This window comes from Penaeus monodon, chromosome 22 (assembly GCF_015228065.2).
Source record: "Penaeus monodon isolate SGIC_2016 chromosome 22, NSTDA_Pmon_1, whole genome shotgun sequence".
NCBI classification, from domain to species: Eukaryota; Metazoa; Arthropoda; class Malacostraca; order Decapoda; family Penaeidae; genus Penaeus; species Penaeus monodon.
The window spans coordinates 2,440,915-2,441,355 of NC_051407.1; positions in this window are offsets into that span (position 1 = coordinate 2,440,915).

Here is a 441-nt window from a genome sequence, read left to right on the forward strand (position 1 = left end):
ATATAGTTTAACATTCACTTTTTAAGTACGATTTTATGATTTTAAATATTTTTTTTTTGTGCTTATTATCATCATTAACTCACATTCAGTCTCCTCATCAACTCGTACATTTGTTCTTTAACTCTTACTCATAAAATCATTACTCGTTTATCCACTCACAAAAATTAACTCGCATAAAAACTCGCATAAAACGGGCTGCGGAAACTTGTGATTCAACGTTAGACGTTTTATGACACTTTATCTATAATGAAATGACATCTGATGGACTGCCGCAGCTGTGAATCTTCTTCCTTTCCCCTTTTCCCTTTTCTTTACTACTTACGCGAACCAAATCGTGATGAAATACATAAAAATGGATAAAGCAGACGCCAGGAAACAGAAGTGAATGAAGTCTTCCTCACTTAAAACATCGCGAACGCCTTGGGTGACGAGACCTACACG